The 21249-nt window shown below is 42.3% G+C and overlaps 1 protein-coding gene across 1 annotated transcript in view; it reads right to left on the bottom strand.

Moving 5' to 3' along the window:
* The window catches only part of pag1 (phosphoprotein membrane anchor with glycosphingolipid microdomains 1), a 69554-nt gene extending 52580 nt beyond the window's left edge, over positions 1–16974 (bottom strand). The window contains exon 1 of the mRNA XM_033636221.2: positions 16736–16974. The gene's annotated coding sequence lies outside the window, so the exon portion shown is untranslated. The remainder of the gene's footprint in view (positions 1–16735) is intronic.
* Between the last annotated feature and the right edge of the window lie 4275 nt (positions 16975–21249).

Consider the following 21249-nt stretch of genomic DNA (forward strand, 5'->3'; position numbering starts at 1 on the left):
AATCTAAAAAGAAAATCAGTTGATTATCAAAATTACTGCTGATGAATCCACAAGCAGTTTCTGCTCTGCTGTATGTATGTTAGGGTATTGCTTTAACAGCTTTTTTAACATGAGCTTTAGTTCCTAAAATAACAATACTTTTTTGCATCCCTTATTTTAAGGACTATAAGCATATGTGCTTCCTTTTATGAATGTATTGGCTTCTCTTTATAAACACATTTGCTTCCCTCTATTCTCTAAAATGAAGAAGTCAACGTTCTCAAATGTCAAATGCTGCCTAATCACAAACTGACGAGCACCAACTTTGCCTGTAGTACCACTTTCCAATAAGCGGTCCCTTGTAAAAGATTTATAAGTTCTAATTAATGGCTTTAATGGCTAACAGATCATTTACTAAAGCTTTATAGATCATTATAAGCAGTTAATAAGACCAGGCTGTCTTGAAAAATCTGTGACTGTATCATGGACATATGATACAGTCATGACCACTTAACCCTTTGAACAAGACTGCAAAGTATCCTCATCAAAATCCCTTAATTAACAACTTATTATGCCAAAAAGACCCAAAGCAGTGGCAAAGTGCAGCCTGCTGCAAGCTGCAGTGCAATGGCCTAGAAAGCTGCAGCAGCTGTGGTTGATTCTGTGGTGAACTGCAGCAAAACTAAAAGCTGATGGTTTAACTTTTAGCTGTGAATTGTGGCCAGAGGATACCCACAGCCAATCAGTTAACAAAGTCCTGTGACTCATGCGATGTGTTGACCTCTGTCACAAAGAATTTCCACACAGTTTGGTGTTTTTGGAGTATTTCACTGCTAGAAAGAGAGTCTTCTATTGCTGTCTATTAAGTAGAAAGATGCAAATACTTTTGAAATTCGTGCTACATGACCAGAGAAAACTGAGAAAAGGGGCTGTGGGATTTGCTTTTGTTCAAGCAGTAGAAAACCTACAACTACTCTTTCCCAATCGGCTTCTATACTCTTTGTGCTTGTGGTGGTGGGTACATGAAAATACAGAAGTACAATCTGTGTATCAAGCAACAGCCCAAGAACCAGCGAAAATCCGTTGGATGACGCATTTTGCTGACTCTTGGGCTCGGCTTTTTCCACGTCAAGCTGAGAGATGAGCAGGGAGATCTGGATGCTGGTAAGATAAAGGGGAAGTTTACACATGATACAAAGCTGGTAATAATCGGCAAAGTATCCCTTTAAGCAACACATTCTCACTCCGACCTCGTCACATATTGACTTTGGTCTCCATGTCCACATACGACGTGCAAGGTACCCTGGGTGCGTTGGTTGTTGACGTTCTGACTCTCTTTTAAAATAAACGCACTACGTCGGCACATCACTGTGAATTGAGGGGTTTTTTTTTCCTTCAACAACACAAACATGTGGTTGGGTTTAGGAAAAGAGAACAAGGTTTGGCTTTAGAATCTTTCAGGATGCAAACACCTCTCTCTCTCAGGCGAAAGTCGTGGCTTGTTGGAGCCATCCACCCCTCCTCCTGCCCATCCTGCTTGGACTTAACTTTCGTCCTTGCCCCACCGTGTTTCCCCCTGGGGCCACCAGGCCCTGTTAAACTATGACGGCAAACGGGCCACATATCATACAGACGTTAAAGGACTCCTTTTTCGTTGGTTTCTGACGCCGCAAGTCATTGTCCAAGTGCCGGATTTAGACAACTTCAGAGTGAGACCGGGCTCCTTTAAGCATTTATTAAGGATTCCCAACATTTACAACAGCGTTATTACCCCATATAAAGAATAAACTTCGGCTAAAGGGGTTTTTCCCAACCCCAAATTTGTTTTTAAAATGGTTTATAACTTTAACAATAAAACATCAATAAATTATGTATTAATCATTAACAAAGCCATTAGTTACAACTTTATAAGGGGTACCAAAAAGAGGAATCACATTAATTATTCAAGGCCACATAATGGTTCTTGTTGCAACAGATGGACACATTTCAGCTGGTACCAAAATTGGACTGAGGTTTAATACACAGCGCTTACTGTCCAAATAAACTAAAATGATCCTTTAAGTACTTTATTTAAATAAATGAAACTGTACATTGGCCCATTTTCTTCATGGGGAACTGTTAGCACAGTGAATGTGCCCAACCCAACTTTTCATGAGGGAATCTAAGAAAAACATCAGGGACTAACTGTCCAGGAACATAAAGGCCCCTAACTTACCTCAACAATCAACCCTTTGTTCTTCCACTTGGCTCAAACATCTTTTCCCCAATTCTATTTACTCACTCATTCAAAACTCCCTCTGTCTAATTCTCTGTCTGTGTCACCCTCTCTTCGTATCTCTCTATTTTTTTTCCTTGCTTCCTTTACGTTTTCGGCATTGTCTGCTCCTGGATAGTGAAGCATATTTACCATCAGCCAGCGGAGGCAAACAAGCAACCTATTCAAAGAGCTCAGCAGAGTCAGAGATGGAGAAAGGAAGGAGGAGGATGGAGCGGGGGAAAACAGAAGCAGACGGAGAGTAAATTCCCTGGATGATTTGGAGATATCAGTGAGCAATCCCCTCATTTCAAAGAGAACATGTGCAAACAACCCTAATGGCTATAATTGCATCCTTCTGAAGCTTTCTTACAATTCTCATCTTGCAAATTGTTGCATTCAGACTCACACAAACACACAATGCCGTCTGTCTCGCTCTCTCTCATCATCCCACACACACACACACACACACACACACACACACATCACGCTCTCTGGTGACATAATGCCCTATAGTCCATTAACAAATACTGTCCCCTGAAGTAAACAGTCATTTGCAATCAGGCTAACGGCTACTCTCTGGAGAAAAATGGATAAAAGTAGACGCTCATTTCCTCTGTACCAGCCGGATAATAGCTTCAAACTATCATACACTCCGAGCCTGGACAGAAATCCAAACTGATCACTTCCTCAATTGCTTGTGTTGAAAGGACAGGCAGAGATCAATGACAAAAATTAGGAAGTTACTTTAACTTTCATTGTTTCGTAGTTGTTTTCTGGTTCCTTACTGAGAGAAGTTAAACAAAAATGACAAAGCATTGTCAGATTAGTAGCCTCAAAAAATCAGACCTAATGTTGTGTTTAGTAAGGACACGTCTGCTTTTATCAACATACAAAGACTAGATATTTAATACAAGTGACCTTCTGTGATAGCTTGCTATTGACTGGGCTCTCACACCCACAATTCATGCCCTGCAGCTCCCACACTCTGGTCTTATGATCATATCTAATATTAAAGACAGTCGTGCAGTGAAACAGCATGTTCTTCACACTCATGTGAGAGCAATTATTTATAGGATAAAATTTAAAAAGACAAAAGACAATCCTGTTACAAAGACGTCTTTGTGTGAATTCACTGTCCCGTTATCTAACGAGTTAGCTAAACAAGCAAACAGTTAGCAAGTTGGGTAGCTCAGGGAGATAATTTTTCTCTCTTTTATTGAGTGACCTGATGTACCATGCTGAGAACAACGTTCCAGAGGGCAGTAAACAGCCCATACAGAGTAAACACAGAGAAGCTTGAGGTGCTACTGTGACTAGTCGTATGTCCTAGCATGTAGCTAACGGCCCAGACAAATCAGACCGACATCAATGAGCAAGTGGCGAGGAAGGCCAATTGTTTCATTGCCTCACATCCTTTGTGTCTCAGCCAAAAAGTTGCACTGTACAGTGTACACATTGTGAAGACTACAGCAATTAGCCAACTAGCACATACAGTACAGGCCAAAAGTTTGGACACACCTTCTTATTCAATGCGTTTTCTTTATTTTCATGACTATTTATATTGTAGATTCTCACTGAAGGCATCAAAACTATGAATGAACACATGTGGAGTTATGTACTTAACAAAAAAAAGGTGAAATAACTGAAAACATGTTTTATATTCTAGTTTCTTCAAAATAGCCACCCTTTGCTCTGATTACTGCTTTGCACACTCTTGGCATTCTCTCCATGAGCTTCAAGAGGTAGTCACCTGAAATGGTTTCCACTTCACAGGTGTGCCTTATCAGGGTTAATTAGTGGAATTTCTTGCTTTATCAATGGGGTTGGGACCATCAGTTGTGTTGTGCAGAAGTCAGGTTAATACACAGCCGACAGCCCTATTGGACAACTGTTAAAATTCATATTATGGCAAGAACCAATCAGCTAACTAAAGAAAAACGAGTGGCCATCATTATTTTAAGAAATGAAGGTCAGTCAGTCTGGAAAATTGCAAAAACTTGAAATGTGTCCCCAAGTGGAGTCGCAAAAACCATCAAGCGCTACAACCAAACTGGCACACATGAGGACCGACCCAGGAAAGGAAGACCAAGAGTCACCTCTGCTTCTGAGGATAAGTTCATCCGAGTCACCAGCCTCAGAAATCGCAAGTTAACAGCAGCTCAGATCAGAGACCAGATGAATGCCACACAGAGTTCTAGCAGCAGACCCATCTCTAGAACAACTGTTAAGAGGAGACTGCGCCAATCAGGCCTTCATGGTCAAATAGCTGCTAGGAAACCACTGCTAAGGAGAGGCAACAAGCAGAAGAGATTTGTTTGGGCCAAGAAACACAAGGAATGGACATTAGACCAGTGGAAATCTGTGCTTTGGTCTGATGAGTCCAAATTTGAGATCTTTGGTTCCAACCGCCGTGTCTTTGTGAGACGCAGAAAAGGTGAACGGATGGATTCCACATGCCTGGTTCCCACTGTGAAGCATGGAGGAGGAGGTGTGATGGTGTGGGGGTGTTTTGCTGGTGACACTGTTGGGGATTTATTCAAAATTGAAGGCACACTGAACCAGCATGGCTACCACAGCATCCTGCAGCGACATGCCATCCCATCCGGTTTGCGTTTAGTTGGACGATCATTTATTTTTCAACAGGACAATGACCCCAAACACACCTCCAGGCTGTGTAAGGGCTATTTGACCAAGAAGGAGAGTGATGGAGTGCTGCGGCAGATGACCTGGCCTCCACAGTCACCGGACCTGAACCCAATCGAGATGGTTTGGGGTGAGCTGGACCGCAGAGTGAAGGCAAAGGGGCCAACAAGTGCTAAACACCTCTGGGAACTCCTTCAAGACTGTTGGAAAACCATTTCAGGTGACTACCTCTTGAAGCTCATGGAGAGAATGCCAAGAGTGTGCAAAGCAGTAATCAGAGCAAAGGGTGGCTATTTTGAAGAAACTAGAATATAAAACATGTTTTCAGTTATTTCACCTTTTTTGTTAAGTACATAACTCCACATGTGTTCATTCATAGTTTTGATGCCTTCAGTGAGAATCTACAATGTAAATAGTCATGAAAATAAAGAAAACGCATTGAATGAGAAGGTGTGTCCAAACTTTTGGCCTGTACTGTACGTTCTGTGCGTACATGAGAGGAAATAACTCGCCATAGCAGCAGGCAACAGTAGCCTATATTCGTCATTCAAAAAGGGAAACCACAAAACAGACAGAACGGATTCAAGATGCAAGTTAGCCAACACAAAAATAAAGGATGTTTACTGTACACAAGCAAACAATAACACCAATAATCAGGAACCGCTATGTTACACCTAATATAACAATCCAACGATCATAATGTTTCAATCTCACACCCTCATGACGTTTGCCATTTGTTTGCTTTCCTCACTTTCATTCCTCAGCTTGTGCACTGAGCTGAGCCACCAATCAGAGACAATCAATTCACTGACGTGTCCAACATGGCACCAATTCAACATGCTGATTCAACCAAAACAAAAAGCATACAGTGGCCGACTAGTGCTAACAGTGCGGAACACACAAATGCACAAACTAGGGCGACAGACACTCAACTACGGCCCGACACTGACCAATGACTAGCCCGTCAACTTGGTGTGTCAGGGCCCTGATGAGCAGTCCCTACACCTAGCCTCTAGAACCCCATACTTTATCGTTTCACTTTCGGGTGGGACCAGGCTTTGGTGTTGAATCAATTAATCAATTAATAAATGAATAGATAAAGTTAATCTGGAACAATTTTTAATAGGCTCAAATATTTATTGTTATAGCCATTTATTAAGCAAATGAAATACAATTGTTAGTGAATTCAAACCTTTCGAATGTTATAATTTGCTGCTTTTCTCTGTTTTATATCATCATAAAGGAAATATATTTGAGTTTTGGCATACTGGTTAGAAAAAAACAAATCAAATAAAGATGTCACCTCGGCCTCTCAAAAATAGTGTTCGTCATTTTTCACTATTTTCTGACATTTTACACTGCAGTGAATTGGTTAATTGAAGAAACAGGTACAGACAAATTGCTAAAAATATAAAAATAAATTTGCTGCAGCCTTACTCTGAGTGGAACAGAGCTCATGCAATTATGTATTTGTCACAGAGTGAGTTTGATTCTGGCCCCTTGGTTTGCACTGTGCATCACCCCATCCTCTCCACACTCATTCCTCTGAACTCTGATTGACCAAAAGAAGACCAAACCACACATAAAAACCAATGTCTGACCCCGCAGAGCTCAGTCTTGCTCATTCCTTACATTTCTTACTTTTTCTTTTCTCACCTGTCGGTTTTTCACTTTCCCGCAGCACCATTTTAACACTGATGAGTGCAAAAACCTCGGGGGAAAACAGCTTGAAAAGGCTGGCTGTGTCCTTTCTGCCTTGTACCACTGCATTTTATCAGAGTGCACACATAGCAGAGCACGTACCCACACCTTGTTTGTCTAACAGCTTATATTAATATGCTGGTGCCCGTAAAGATAACGGGGGCATTTCCTATTATGAGCCTGCTTGGGGAAAAGGAAAGAGGGAGGTACGCTTTAATTGTGAGCAGGACTGAGTGTCTTCGTGTGTTGTGTGTGAGTGTGTGTGTGTATGCCCAGCTCCCTCTGCTTAAGATCAATGCCAGTGACAAGGATGCAGTAGAACGAAATAAAGTATGCGAGTAGGAAAGTGTAGAGGAGAGATCCGTGATAAATATAGAAAGAGGAATGGAAAGGAGACAAATGGGGAAATGTGAATAAGTGAGACATGGTGACAGACGGTTAGCGGGGAGGATGACTGGAATGTAAGACAAGATGAAGAGGAGTGACAGGTGGAGAAAGAAGAAAAGGAGGTGGGATGAGGGCGAAGAAAAATCGGGAAAAAATATGGAATAAACTGAGGAGAAAAAAAAGGTGAAGAGGGGGAGGGGAGGTGGGGGGGAATGACAGATGCAGATAGATAGAGAGCGAAGGTGTAAAATGGTGTCAGCCACCCTGAGGTCCTTGGTGATGGATGGAAGCCAATCCATGGCCGTCCCATCCTTCATCTGCACATCGACAGAGCAAACAACCACCCTGTGGAGCACAAAACCTCCCCTCACTATCACCTGATACGTGCATGTGCCTCGCCGCTATATCAATTTTAAATAAAACGGCATTCCCACGTAAACATGGAACACACGCTTCACTGCATGCATGTTTGACAAATGCTAAACACACACACACACATACAGACGTCAGAAAGCCAACCAACAATCATGCCTTTGTCTTTTCATGGCGTCCCCACTGACCCTCATTCGGCTCCAGTTATAAACTGTCCATGAACAGATATTCTATTTCTCTCCAAACACATGATGTCAAACACCTGACCACATAAACACATGATGACCTTGTTATCACTGACAGAACACTGACTCACTGTATTGTGTATTTCTCACATTGTGAACGTACGAGAGAAAATGATTTTTTGCTCATTGTTTTCACAAAACTGTTTTCGTAGGCGGAGATGCCCAGAGAGAAAACCACAGACAATGATACAGACAAGGACAAAGGCTTGTTTGTATATGCAGAGAGCCACACAGGTGAGTCCAACAGGAAGGTAAACAGAAAAAAGAAAAACAGATCTTACTCAGAGAAACGTATTTTCCTCACGAAGACAAAACACAAGTATTCTGCACAGAATACAAATACGGCTCAGTACATGCAGACCTTTACTGTATGTGTCTACTAAATGTGCATGTATGTGGGAGTGTGTGTGCACACCCTCCCCGCAGTGCTTTAGCCAGCAGAGTGTGAGATGAGGATCCTCCCCTTGGGTGACATTATAGCATCCCAACCCTGCAGTGTGTGTGACTGTGTGTGTGTAGGTCTGCTGCATCAGCAGCACTTTACACCAAGGAGAAGGGACAGCCTATACACACTGTGCTAAATCGCCCATGTCTACTGTCCATCACGTCACCTCACCTCACCCCTCCACGCGCTCTGCATGCTGGCGATGATTTGGCCGCCCTAACTTCACAGCTCGTTCATATATGACACATGCACGGCACTTTTCCAGCACTATATCAGGTTGCATTTGTGGCGTTCATGAAAAATGAAACCACACTTCCTATTAAATGTCAGATAGCTGTCCATGATAACAGTGACCAGGCAGTTCAACACAGGAGTCCAGCATGGAATTTGAAACAGTTGAATTTTAACAAAGATGTGTGGGCAACACAAAATGGCTTTCCTGTGAAATACACCTTTTTGCTCTCTTGCTGAGAGTTAGACGATAATATCGATACCGTTCTGTACTACAAGCATGCAGCAACGGCCTAAGGTTGGTTCGCCTCTCTTAGCATATTTGACATACAGTATACAGACTGGAAACTGGGGTAAACAGCTAGCCTGGCTCTTAGCATGCTTTAGAGATGCTGGTAAGATTTTCTTAACTTTAAACAGACCAATGCTGGCTGTTTCCCCCTGTGTCCAGTCTTTAAGCCAAGCTAAGCTAAACTAAATTGAGCTAAGCTAACCCTGGCTGTAGCTTCATATTTAGCACACAGATATGACAGTGGTATCAATCTTCCAATGTTCCTCACAGCAAGACAGCAAAAAGGTGTGTGTTACCCAAAAGAAGGATTCATTGAAAGGTGCAGTCGGTAATTCTAATCCAAAACACATTCTGTCAAATTCACAGTCCGCTATAGCTTAACGTAATAACAAAGTACCTCGGACTGAGACACACACACACACTATTCCAGCCAGTCAGCAACAGGCGTTTGTGCTCGTGCACAGGACAGGGAAAAGGCCATGGATATATAAAGAGAAAGGCAGCAGAAGCAAGAGTGATGCTTCAGAGAAAGTACTGACGGGATATCTGTTTGGGTGTGGAGTTCAAATATCAACAGTCTTTCTCCAGAATTGCTGACTCCACCTTTAATACATGAAGGTTTGACAGAACAATCCCATCTGAAGAGTTACTCACTAGCTTTTAGTGTCAAGATCCATCTTCATGCCAACTGAACAAACTCTGACAAGAGCTTTAATTTGTTTCCTGCATCAGAAGGCAATGACAGTGTACCACAATGCAAGTCATTATACAAATCCCCCCCCCCAACTCTTCCCCTCTCTGTCTTGATGTAGATTCTAACATCATGGGGTGAATACTTAACAACTTGTGCTACCCACAATTCTTGGGAAGAGGGACTCTGATTTCCCATTAGAGCTTCCCTGAGGCAATCTCAGTTAATCGCATCCGCAGTGTTTACTCGCCTCGAACACGCCACACTCTCCCTCAGCCCCTGGCTCGCTCTCGCTCTCTGCCGCTCCGTCACACAGCAGCACAGAAGTAAGCTCTGTCTCTGCACTGTAGCAGGGAGAGTCTGCACATAACACCGACTCAAACTGCAGAATAGTTCAGCACAACCTGAAACACCCTGTTATCCTTGAGAAAATTGCTAAGGGCCACCTTGAGTTGATGACAGTGTGTGTGTGTACTGTACGTATGAAAGAGGTAAACAATAGTGTAATATGTGTGTGAGTGGAAACTGATGTGTGGGCAAGTGAGTTAGCAGTTTGTGTGGGTGTTAAAGATTGGGTAGACTGTAACCAAGTTGTGTGTCCATATAGGAGGGCATGTGAATAACCTGTGGGTGCATATGTGCTGTATGTTGGTTGTAAGTGTATGTTTGTTGGTGGTGAGTGTGTGTGTTTCCGGGCAGGATCAGGCAGGATTTTAAAAACTGTACGTCAAGACAAACAAGTCTGGCGTTAACAATGTGTGACATGTTGCCTGCAAAGGCACACACACACGTGAGATTTGGCATTCCTGAGCTTGGTATGCTTACATAATGAGGTCAGCTGTTTCTTGTCTGAAAGGTGTTGCCTCTTCAGGTGAAACATGTTTAAATAAACACACACTCACACACAAAGCATATTTCAAGCCATGTCAGATTCTTAAACACAATCTCAGAAGTAATCGCATCTCACAAACACTCATAATATTGTAATTACAAACTACAAATTCTACCACTGGATGATAAATCTTTAACATTTTGATAAAGAACAGATCTATCATGGTTCAAATATATCAGCAATCATTTACTAACTAGTGTAATATTTAATCTTTTAGCTCAGTGGAACATTATGTGGTTCCCCTTCTTTAAAGAAGCATTTCCTGATCTTAATAAGGTGTGAAAAAAAATGTGTCATCTATCTTTCTTGTGCTGGTTTCACTGCGGGAATTTGCATTTCTGAGCCTGAACGCTGCTCTAAACCTGCAGAAGATCCGTAAACTCTGTCAAGTGCACCCTTTGAAGATTGCGTACTTGTGTCCCCTCAGAGGAAGAGACACTTTGGGTGCTCTAATAGCTACCACGAATGCGAATCTCAAAAAGGAACAAGTGCCCTTTCCGCTGTGGAGAACAAATGAAAAATCAATCCTGCGAGGATCGAGGAGACTGAGAGGAGCACCAGTGATAACCCGACTGATGCACTGTAGATCAATATCCCCTTTTTATTATTAGAATTGCTGTCTCATTTCTTATTCTCTTTATCTTTCAAACCCTTCATGTAATAGCTTTTTTTCTACACTTCACTCGCTGACTGAACCCTCTAATCTTTACAAGCAGATGAGACAAGACATTTTAAGCAACTGGCCCTAATTTAGCTGGAGTGAATAAGCGCAAAGTTAATAACCATTTCTCTACAGCTAGCTCTCTTGCTGTTGAAAATGACAGCCCTCATGTGGCAAAACTGCAGATTAAAGATAGATAAATGTTCATCACTCCATGCAAATGAAAGGGCTGAATCTAAAAGCTAAATCACGCTAATGATTGATCAAACCCTTAAATGATACAGAAATATTCACCATGAAGTCATTATATTGCAGCCAGGTGACGCCTTAAAAGAACGGTTTGCCAAAAAATCAAAAGTACATATTTTTCTCTTACCTGTAGGGCTACTTATTGAGCTAGATTAATTTGGTGTGAGTTGCAGAGTGTTGGGGATATCGGCCCACAGAGATGTCCGCCTTACTTTGAAAATAACAGAACTATGGCACTCAGCTCGTGGTGCTCAAAGCACCAAAAAACACATTCGACAACAATGTCACTTTACAAAAATATGACCCGGTTACTCAAGATAATCCACAGACCTTGTTGTGAGCAGTTTCACGTAGGAACTATTTTCTTTTTATTGAACTGCACCTACGAACCGAATCACTGCACAGAAGGAAGCGTGCATCTACTGCTAGCTCACTTAGCACCACTGAGCCAGCTAACGTTACAGGTCAGCAGAACCATTAATGTGGACATCTCGGGCTGACACGTACACAGGCCTCTCGTCTATGAGCAGATGCATGTTTCCTTATGCACAGTGATATAGTTGGTGGGTGTAGCTCGGTTGAAAAAAAAAAGTTCCTGGAAAATAGTTCCCTTTCTAGAGAGCCATTTAGTTACATTATGTAGAGAGAAGGCAGACATCTCTACAGGCAATATGTGTGTCCCTCTAAAAAATGCACTTCAATATTAGCCTTTATGCAAGGTTGAGAAAGGAAAATTAAACCCTGTCAGCTCAGCCCATGAGGCTATGTTTATCTTATGTTGGCTGTAATGTCACACAGGAACACAAATGGGTGTTCCCTTGACAGTAAAACGTTGACACCTACGAGTCCACAGAGGCATCCCTCAACCACAATGTGCTGTCATGGACTGTGTGAGCTGCTCTTAAGCATTTCCTCTATCTTAGTCAAAACCTCACATGCCAAGAAAACCCACGCCCTCCTAAAGCTGAAAGCAACTTTAAACTGAGCAATGCAAAACACAAAGTAGATGCCAACTCATCCATGAAAGACTTTACATATTCATATGTATGAATCAAGCTTCTTGAGTGATGTTTCAGTGGATACTTGGACCACAGTGAGCACCATTAAAAGAAAGAAATTCCCTTCTGTAAGCATCAGTCCTGACCAGCACAGCAGGAACTCCATCTGGGAGGTAAAATAATTACATTCAGCTTCGTTCCAGATCAATGAAAGAAAAAAATGCTCTCTCCGACAACAGCCCATTACAGTATTTTCCATTTTCATAATAGAATCCCGCTCAATCTGAAGCAAGCTTGACATTTAACGAACATTCTTTGGTAGTCACAGCAACACACGCTTCCTCCGCACTCAATCCTGAGGCTAATTCCCCGAGGTGTGTGCCTCAGATGGACAGGGGTGTCAAACAGGCCATGCAGGGTAATTGCAAAACCTGGGGTGCGGAGCCAAACACTCCACTGTTTGCCTACCAATGACGGGGATGGGGTCCTTGCTTGTTAAAGCCTAAGTGAGTGTGAAATGTGTGTAGTCTGCCTAACGACATCTTGACAGCCTATGATGAAACTCCACTGTCACAGCACTCAGACGAGATGCGATTATACTTTATCCTTTCAGCAGCAGGACCTTCAGGCCCAATATAGCAGCCTCACTGTGTTCTCCATCAGTCCAGACACATTATGACCGGTTTTAATGAGCGCAGAATTACAGGCAGCTGTTCAGCCTCGTCCCTCCTGAACAGGAAACAGTTCTGGTCATGCAAATGACTTTCTACTAAGCAGTTTGACCACAAGGTGTTATGACTCAAAAGCCTCTACTGAGCATGTTAAATGCAGCTGATTTTAATAGTTGTGCTCTAAGATACTTCTTGAAATCAACAGATAAACACTTAAAGTTTGAGACTTTGAGAAATACTAAATGCTTTCATGGTCAGAGTTAGATGAAAGGATGACCACCACTCCCATATCAGCTCAATGTGAAGCTGGAGCCAAAATACAGTTACAAGCTTAGCATACATGCTGGAAACAAGGAACCAGCCTGGCTCTGTTTGAAGGTGAAATATAATGCCTACCAGCACCTCTAAAACTCACTAATTATTAACACTTGATATCTACTCTGTTTAATCCGGGTTAAGGTTTTACCAGGGGTTATGTGCTGGATTGTTTTATGGCCAGCAGCTGTGACTTCCTGGAGTCTCCACAGGTGGCTTAACAAACCCAAGGTGAAAATAGAAACCACAACGTGAGACATGTTTTCACTTTGTACAGATTCAGCAAGCAGGAAACAATGTGTTAATTAGAGCGAGCTAAAGGTGCTGTTAGGCAGATTCGTTTTTTACCTTTGGACAGAGCCATGCGAGCTGTTTTCAAGCGTTTCCAGTCATTATTCAAAGCTAAAATAAGCTAGCTGGCTGCTGGCTCCAGCTTCCCATTGAATAGAAAGATGCATCAGTCCATTCAATGGGACTTTTGCTGCTTTCACATGCTCCTCAAATGGTCCTATTTCCCTGGTTAGGAAGTCGTTCTTCCGACTCTGTTGTGTTCATAAGGTTTAAGTCATAATGTGTGAACTGAACAGACACTTCTAATTAATCTAGGTCACTTTACGAGGATAGAAGCTAACAGTTACAACCTAATAGTACATTACAAATTACATGTGAGCAAAGATTTGACATGCAATACATGAATCAATAAAAGTTTATTACCATCAACTGAACACTTACTTTCATCCGCCATGTTTTAGCATGTATGACATCAACTCAGTGACTCGTGTACCAAAATTTCCCCATCTCTTAAGGTGGTGTTCCGTCTTGAGGGAACCTAAATTTTAGTAGTCGGGAACTCTTTTCTAATTATTCCAACACCACATGAATGCAGGGTTATTCAGTACCTCTTCCCTCCATTAAGTCGGTAAATGAGAGGATAATAGAATGGTATCCGTCAATGCTAAGCAAGACAGAATAAGCAGATCCTGTTCCTGTCACAAAATGCTGCTTAGAAACTTTGATGATGAGGCAGACACCTGATCTACCTGATAACAGATAACATTAATAACAAATTAGAAACTGTACACTCACAAAAACATGTAATTCCTCAACTATATCCCCAGCTCGGCTGTAATAAAACACAGTATAAGCACATGAGCAGCGTTTCCCAATTAGTTGTCTCAGTGTGAATGTAGTCTGAAGCTGGATGGAAAATGTTTGGACAGCTTGAGTGCGATCCTTTCAATTAAGGGCTGTGTGAACAAAAGGCTACCCGTATCAACCCAAAACAAACTCTCCTTGGACTTGAACTGGTGCAGTTTGTTAAATTCCTGTGTGAGCACTCTTGGCCCTCTTCCACCTCGCTCATCTCCCTGCTTTACGTGCAACAGCTGCACGTCCCCAGCCTCGTCTCCGTCCAAATGCCAGCATTAGCAGCACGCTATGAATACTCTGAAGTTAAAACTGTCACAAAGCATTTGCCATGCTGCTGTCCTCTTGCATTTGCCGCGACACAGTCAATCGCTTACGGAGCGACAGAGATTTAGTCATACGCAGACATCCAGCTCTGTCTTTCTGACATGTGCGTGTTGGAGGCTGCAAAAAGCCTGCCAGCTACTTTCTTATGAACACAATACAATGACACAAAAACAAGCTGAAGTAGAAACAAAGAATTGGGATTTTTTTAGCATCATTTGGTTCATTTTGCTTCCATGCTAGACACTGAGGGGTATTTCCAGAACTCATTTCAGGCACGGTTACAGATTTAGGATTCAATACACGACTGCTGCCAGTTCCGGCTGAGCGGTGGGTACTTATTTACTATGCTCCTATTAAAAGATGTCAGGGTAATACCGATTTCATTAATGTTTAGCGTACAACACGAGGAAGTGCAGCGAAAGCAAAGGGAAGCTAAAACAAAGTGCAAATTGTGTTTGCTGAGGCGAATGTCAACTTCTGTGAGAGCCAGTCCGCTGCATGGTAGATGGCCTGCCAACAGCTCCTATTCAACAACTGAACACATCAACACAGACTGAGGGAGCAGGCCATGGTGCCATTTGGCTCTATATATGTGTGTGTGTGTGTGTGTGTGTGTGTGTGTGTGTGTGTGAAGGTGGGGGTAAAAGAGAGAACCCACGGAGAGCTGACAGAGTGTGAAAAAAAGGTGTTTTTTTTATTTGGCAGGTGAGCAGAGAAGAAATTCTGATTTACAATTAAAGAGAAAGATGGTGTGTGTGTGTGTGTGCGTGTATCTGCTTCACCACACATCACACACACACACATACAGTATGTGTGTTTGCTCATGTGTGCATGGCAGCTCTGTGCTCTAAGGAGGGAGAGACCATGTACTTGTCAGTGTCAATGAGGACAATGCACGTCTGAAGTTATCCAGAGGGCTTTGCGACATCCACACACATGACCATCCATACAGTATATAATTTGATGTGTGTGTGTGTGTGTGTGTGTGTGTGTGTGTGTGTTTGTGTGTCTTTGTGACAAACACCAGTCAATGCATCACCATGGCTGGTTTGCATCTCTGAAACAAGTACAGGCATATCTTGCAGTCATAAAGATCGAGTAGTTTCCCATACATGTTCTGGTGAGTCTTAAAGGAGCAGTGTGTGAGACAAGGGGGATTTAGTGTCGTCTAGCCATGAGGGATGCAGATTGCAGCAGATGAAACTTCTCCTGGTTAGAATTTAGAAGTTTTTACCAGGACCCGAAATGTCTGCAGAGGTTTCTTACTCTCCAAAACAAATGGATCTGGTGATTTAAACAGTTGAAAACACTAAATAAAGCAGTTTAATGTTACAAATCGAGGTTTCTCCCATGCTGTTTGGCATGTCGGCGACATGGAGCCGCCAGCCTAGCACCTGCTAATGTGTGCTCACCTGTTTTCTCTGATAAGATCCAGAGCCGAATTATCTGCGGAACTCTCTTCCCCCTCAAAACAAATGGTACAGATGATTTAAACTGGAGAAATCTACGAAAAATCTGTGTTTTTGTGGTCAACGCAAACATGCAAATGGCCCTATCTTGAGCCAGTGTTTGGTTTGTCCATTCTGGGCTACTGTAGAAACATGGCAGACTCTATAGATGAGGACCCCCTCCCTACGTAGATATAAACAGCTTATTCTGAGGTAACAAAAACACACTGATATTTATTTACAGGGGATTAAACACTACAGAAAACATTCTTATTATATTCTATCCCCCTAAATCCTTCACACAGAAACTTAAAAAAACCACAAGAAGAAGAATGCCAAGCCATAACCACTGACACACAATGTAAACAAGGACGCAACCAAGAAGGAGGAGATAATAGAGACATTTTAACCTTGCTACCCCTCATATAAGTCAATTATTTTCATATGAATATTAACACACAGAGGAAACACACATTATGTTATGGTGGAGGGCAACAAGTCCCTGCACCAGCCTCACTGTCTGTCCCCGCCACTCACACTGGGCTCACAGCGAGCACTGAGGCTGCCGCAGTCACAACTACAGTGTCAGTGAAGTTTCCCAATGCGTCCCTCCACACACACACACACACACACACACACACACACACACACACACACACACACACACACACACTCTCACACACACACACTCAGCCCAGCTGCAGCAGTGATAGGACACATAAACAACCACATGAACACAACACAACTTTTACACAGAGGTGTGAGGCTATGAGACGAGCGCTTACCAGAGACAGAGGGCTATCCAAAAATCTGCATTCACCGGCTGCTTGAACAGAAAGTGGTGTTGGATTTGTTTAGTGCGCGTGTATCCTTCGCTTCCGGTGCTGCATTAAAGACACGAGAGTGATGTTGTCTGAGGAGGAGACACACAGGGAGAGATGCGACTCCTTCTACACCCTGCGCACATTTCTGGACGTGAGAGACACGGAGCTGTTCATATGAGTCTGCTCCGCTCTGAGCTCCGCCAGGCAGCAGGACGCTGGAGGGAGGAGGAGGGACGGAGAGCCGCCGCGGCGCGAAGCTTCATGGGAAATGTAGTGCACTGGTACAAAAGTTTGAATGGCTCTTGCTGCAAGAGAGATTTTGTACTGAATGAGCTCCATACACACTCACAGCAGTTTTATACTGAATTATACTTAAAATATATACAAACTTTATATATACAAAAGATTTTAAAGGGTCTGTATACGATATTCAGAGCATTAATATGGCAGCAAACAAGTATTTGCTATGTAAGATATAGTGGAGTACTGGCTTCCTGAGCAATGAAGTTATACTATCGCTGTGTGTGTTGTAATTAAAGCTTCTCTGTTGGTTATTATGGCGGACTGTTCTGCTGCCCCTACGTTAACACTGTTAGCTCTGTCATCATTGCTACCATTGTTAAGTTCAAGGTTCAAGGTTATTTAGGCCATGTTTACACGGAAACGATCCACTGAAAACGGAATTGTTTCTCATTTTCATTTTGAAAATGAAAATTTTGTGCACTCAGATGAAAACGTTTTTATAACAATCGTGGTGCCGTGCACACGGATCCGCAAAAATGACCAAGAACGCTGTAGTACATGTGCCAGGCCAGTAGTTGGCGGTGTGACTTTGTAATGAAACAACACGCACCTGCACACATGTGCTTCCTTCTACAGAGTGGTAGTGTATAAACATATAAAATGGCAACCTACACTTTGCTGGAGAAGTGTTGATAAATTCAACAGGGTGAGCAGCACGAACAGAGCTCAGGAGTCCGCCATTGTTGTTGTGATGGTCGACTTTCTCGCGCGTGCCTAGTGACTGGAACCGTGATGCGCATGTGCAAAAAGTCTCTGTGCTGTTTCCAAACAATTGCACTTGCTCGTTGCGTTTTCAGGCACCCAAAACACTGCTGTCATGTAAACGATCAGCCAAAATGCAACTAAAGTTTGCTGTTTTCGGTTGAAATCATTGTCATATAAACAGGACCTTATTGTCAAATGAACAATAAATACAAGAGCATTGTTACAATAATAATAATAAAATCAAACAAGTAGAAACAAAGAGGGAAAATAAATATAAGGATATTGGGAAATAAAGTAGTGCAAGTTGAAATGAATGAGAAAATATATATAAAATAATTGCGGTTTGTGGTGTTAGCTCTGTTTGCGGTGTTAGCACCATTAGCTGCTAGCTATAAGCTCAGCCACCTTCATGTTGAGAACCATGTGCAGACAATCCCAACTCAGATTTTAAAATTATAGATAGGCTATGCTCTGAATTTTTTATACAGTTCCTTTAAATAAAATAGTGCGTAGGTGAGCTGGTCAGTTTAGTTGCATATGTTTTTGTACGACAACATAAAACCAGATAGAAGACAACAAACAGACAAGACAGGAGGAGGCCAAGAAGCCACAGGCTCCCCTCAAGTCACCAATAGAAAAGGAATAAGAACAAAGGGCTCACCAAAGCAGCCAACAATAATAGAGACGTAAAAAATAGAAAATGTGTAAGTCAAATACCAAGGCACAAAAAAATAAAATTGGTGTAGTATGTTGTAGCTTGTGATTTCAGGCTATAGCATGTAAATAAAGTGGACTTGCCTGTTACCTGTGTTCTAACAAACGTTAGTCTTTCTTGTGCTGTACCAGAGGCATGTCAAGATATAGGCCCAACTGTAGTTCTACCAGTGTTGACAATAAACGTCATATTTAAAAATAAAATGCTGACATCATGGTAATACTACACATATGATAATATCGTGTAAATAATCCAGTGCCTCTTAAATTATTTCTTTCCATTTTCACTTTGTGTCCCTCCCCCAACACCATCTGGTTGCCTTCACACTCCCCATTAAGTGTAATTGCTCTTTTTAAACAGTTTTGTACAGTTAGTTAGAGACTCTCTAACAAAGTTAACAATGAATGTGACTGATAACATTGTTCTACAGTTTTCTATAAATAGCGATTGTTCACACCAGCAGCTTTAAACAGAACAGACTGCCTCAAGGGAGATTTTTGTTTTCACCCATAATGATTCTATGATTTCTGAACAACATGTTTTGTTATATCTCACATGCAAACAGAAGCATATCAACTGCTGTTGTTTTTCTAGCCAGTGATACTGTGAATGCATGGTCTCCACATTCCCGGGGACGCCCCTAAGGACTTCTGGGAGCTCCACAGGGAGACAGAACCTGAACAGCAACTGGTGTAATGACCACAGTATAAGTGCTACTTTCTTGCGCACTATTAGTCTCAAGGGGGAAATACCTTTTCTACAGCAGTAAATGCAGTGGTATTTCCTCAGAAACCCCCTGGGAGTTCTCACATACATTGTTATGATCTCTCCCAATTCATTCTCTGAGGAGTGGCTCCATGTTTGACGATCATATCACAGCTTCTGTACTCATATTCACACTTAAACTGGATGTAACCCAATGTGTGAATAGCAAATGGTATATGAGGCCTGTAACTAACTGTGGTGTGACACTGAAACAAGTTATACAACACTGTAACAATGACGTCCTTACACCAAGTAGAAGCAATAATGAGAGCGTAGCAGCATTAATAGTTTCAGAAAGGACACAAGCAGAATGTCTTAAACACCAGTGAAAAGGATATTTCATGAGTTGCTGTCGTGCTCAGGCAGAGAACTAGATTAATGAAATCCTGCACCAAGACAATACCTTCATTTTCTTTGAGGTCAAACATCCCCCTGAGCATTCATTGTTTCTGAGCGCTCTCCCTACTTACTCACTCCTGGACTTACAGTACAACTACTTAATCTTAAAGTATCTGTGTGTGTGTGTGTGTGTGGGGGGGGGGGGGGGGGGGGGGGGGGGGGGGGGTGTGGGGAGTGTTTAGGAAATGCTTCTGCCTCTCAGTAGCCGTATGTCTAAATTTAGAGGCCCGTGCCTCCACTGTCCAACTGTCACAGGCTGCGTCGGACTGTCGGCCGCTCAGGAAAGAGACTTGAGGCGTGTGTTGAAGTTAGGATAAATTGTACCAGCTTGGGCGGGCTGATCTGAGAATAACACATTTGTTCTACACACACCCTGAAACAGTGTGGCTATAAATACGCAGCTATACTGAACAGAGGTGTGAGCACAGTGCAAAAGTTTATTTTCATAATGCAACGATGAGGTGATTGGTATGTGGTGTGTTTTGCTGTTGTCTGGAGAGTCAAAAATGTCTGACCACTGAAACTTAATTATCAGACTGTTGAGGAAAATATCATGAACTTACATTTATGTACATTTACATTATTAATGTGGCCAGGGGGTGAACACACACACACACACACACACACACACACACACACACACAGCTGTAATCTAGACTGTGAAAATCAAATTTGAAAACCTTCCCTCGCAAAATTGTTGTTTTGATGTCATGCAGCAAACTCCCCCATCACACACACTTACTTATTTCACAGCAGCAATTTATGCCATGATTAAATTCGACTGAAGTGCTCACACAGTCAAAATTTAAATACAGTTCCATTTCTGACATGTTTCTATACCCTGACAGGGCGTGACCTTTCTCATCTGCGAGTGCAGGATGCAGCAGTAGCTGGAGACCATTTCCCATCCTCCCTGTCTATTTGATTATGAGATGTGTCTGTTTGATTGTCTATTTGGAGAGCAGCACCTCCTTTATTGACTTAGTGCAGTGACAGACCCCCCCACTCATCTTCTGCTAACGTAATTCTGCTCTGTGACATCGTTTGTCAGACAATTACAGGAAGGTGCCACAGTGGCTCTCCTCCCGACTTTGCTTTAATGAACTTTGTCAGGTCATTGTAAACCAGATGGTGCTATTTACATACTACTAACTTGTACAAAGGCTGTTAATCTTTCTACAAGTGGTGTTATAAGAGTGTTACCGTGTGCTTAGATAGACACCTGACATTATAGCAGTGAGCGGGAATGTGGTTGTACGACATCGACGCCTGCAGAGCTCCCATTAGTTTGATACTCCACAACCAAAACAGCAGGTCTCAGCACAGACACCTTCTCTAGACCCCATCTTGGAGATGCATTTACACATACGGCGTGCAGCAGTACAGCCCATAAATTTAATGCTTCACCTCACACATGTTTATGCAGCAACTCTCAAAGAGCAAATGCAAGATGCAAATCAATGTTGTCCCAGACTTTGAAGTAAGAAGAAGAATATTTTTATTTCAAATCCATGAAGTATCAAGGTGGGGATTCATATATAGTTCACAAAATATGAATAGAATTATTAAACTAATGAACAGGCATTAA

This window comes from Epinephelus lanceolatus, chromosome 16, assembly GCF_041903045.1.
Source record: "Epinephelus lanceolatus isolate andai-2023 chromosome 16, ASM4190304v1, whole genome shotgun sequence".
Classification (NCBI taxonomy): Eukaryota; Metazoa; Chordata; class Actinopteri; order Perciformes; family Serranidae; genus Epinephelus; species Epinephelus lanceolatus.